Here is a 2,707-nt window from a genome sequence, read left to right on the forward strand (position 1 = left end):
CTCCAGCAGGTCCTATTAATATCAAAGGCAAGGTTTAAGTCTTTATAACAGGTAATTCTGGTGCTGTTTGTTTTGTGGATATGCAGGAAGTACATCAGGGTGGGGTCTGATAATGTCTAGCATGTCAGACACAAATCTCATCTCAACAGCATGTAGGAGACAGAATACAGGGATAGGGCTTTTAGGTGGTCTGCACAGGACATATTACTTATACCCTGTATTCTTTTAGTGAGGAACTTCTGTGTATGTTCCAGTTGGATGTGCATAGGTACATACCAAAGGGGGCAATGAACTTGATAGGTCTGATGAATGCAGAATACAGTGCAAAAATGACTTCCTTGGACCTAGATGCTATACCTTTGTTTATAAGTTGTGCAATATAGAATAATTTCCTCACTACTGTAGACATGTGAAGGTCAAAGGCTACATTACTGTCTGTGTGTATCCCCAAGTCCCTGACTTCTGGGTCATCTCTTACGGGTGTGTTGTCAATATAATAGTTACAAGGGGTGGATGAATTCCTGAAGGATACTATTATACATTTATTAGCATTTAGTTTTAGTCCATGACCAGTGCAGGGTTTTATGACTGATCATAATTTGCCATCATCTGCAAATTTAGTCAGCCAGAGACCACTGACATTGGCCTTGACTTCAGAGAAGTAAATGCTAAAAAGGAGCAGTCCTAGAACAGATCATTAAGGGACTCTGCTTGTGACCGGCCTCTTTGTAGAGGTGGACTTCCCAGTTCCTATCTATGAGCCAGCTGGCTATCACCTGGGTGACATAAAGCTTTATACCTAACTTTTTGCATTTACCAACAATGCCTGAGTGGGGTATTGTGTGAAATTCCCTGGCCAGGTCAAGATAGGCAGTTTAAACGATTTTGCCATCATTCATTGCTTTGGCAACCAGAATAAGTCCGCCAGGTTGAATAGGCAAGACCTGCCCTTGACAAAATCAAATTGGCTTGGGTCCAGTGCCTGGAGGTTTCTTATCATCATCGATCATTTCCATGATAATTCTTTCTATGGTTTTGCTAGCCATAGTAAAACTAGTAACTAGAGACTAGTAAGACTTGTAAGTCTGTAGTTATCAGGGAGTGTAGATGGCTCACCTTTGTGCATAGAGATGACTGTTGCTGTTCTCTATTTGTGAGGCACAAAGCCTGTTTGCTGGCTACAGTTAAATAGTAATTCCAGAGGGCCTGATAGGTCATGTTTGATACTATCTGGGCCCATCAATGCAGTATTCTTGGCCTTAGTGAGACCATTAATAACCTGTTCCATAATGATAGAAGGGAGAGTTATAGTTGATGGTATTTCCTGACGGGAGGTTGAGGGAGAGACAGAGATAAAGTTGGAGCTGAATTTGTCAGCCAATAGATTTGCTGCATCTCCTGGTTCAGTATAGGTGGTGCCATTAACCATGAGCTATGTACACAGTTTGAGGTTGTAGACATAACTAAAGAATGTTTTATGGTTGTCCCAGGCCTGGGAGGCCAAATTTACCTCACATTTGTTGCACATCTGTGTTTCAGCAGTTCTTATCAGTTTATTGTTCACAGCTTTCCCCTTCTCATCTTGATGTGTGTAAAAATTAGTTTAACTTTATAAATAGTTAAAATGTGTCATTTCTATTGTTTTCACAAGACATTTCAAAAGTGGTATTTATACTAAATGGGGAAAAATTGGCCAAGTCATTGTACGCACTTTGCAGTAGTAGAGATTGAAGATACTAAAAGATTTGAGATCACAACAATTTGCAAAACAAAGACTGGCTAATGGAATGACTAGTGAAAACATTAAATGCAAGCAGACTCTAAAATGGACCTCAAGAGCTTTGTGAGACAAGGGTGCAATGCACAGTAACTGTGTTGTGGAAAAGGTTATGAGCATGGAGTGGTATGTGAAGGGGAAACGCATGAGAATCATAAATACAATAAGTCATGCAGTGACCAGGATGAAGAAGCTATCAGTTCATTAAAACTGGTATGCCATATTTAGAGCCATAGAGGAAATACTTGGACTGCAGAAGTGTGTAAACAAAAAACTAAACAGCTAAGATTTATTATGTACAGCATGGCAACACAACAAAGTGAGAGGTGCAAAAGAATGTGAGAAGAAGCTCTTAACATCTAAAACAATCCACTACTTCTGAGGCCAGGAATTGAAACTAATGTGCTCAGTTGTTTAAGACAGAAAATGAGAATAAGGTTTTGCACCTGTATGCTAAGCTCATAGGGAGAAGCTTTTGAACAGACAAGCATGTTGAACTCTGTTAAGACTTTCATTTAGCAGTAAACAAATGCGGTGTGGTATCTTGCCCTGAGCAAAGATTTTGCTCAGTTATTCATTTATCCCATTAGTCAGCAAATCAATCAAACAAATACGTTTTTATTCAAGTAAATCAAATATCCAACAAAAGTATCCAACTGAGTAACCTATAATGCAATTATTCAATTAAGCAACTCAGCAAATTATTCACTCTCCCAATCAATTAAACTAATCTAATTGATCCATTAAACAATGATCCAGTTGTTCTGCTAACTGATATTGATACATTTATATATACACTACTTTCATATATCTGATACGGATACATTTATACAATTCATACATATACACAACTAATACCGATATACTCATACATATACCAGTTTCACATTAAAACTTGGAAAGAGACCATAGTTTCTCTTGTGAGCAAGC

Source organism: Protopterus annectens, chromosome 16.part0, assembly GCF_019279795.1.
Source record: "Protopterus annectens isolate FY-2018-M chromosome 16.part0, PAN1.0, whole genome shotgun sequence".
Classification (NCBI taxonomy): domain Eukaryota; kingdom Metazoa; phylum Chordata; order Ceratodontiformes; family Protopteridae; genus Protopterus; species Protopterus annectens.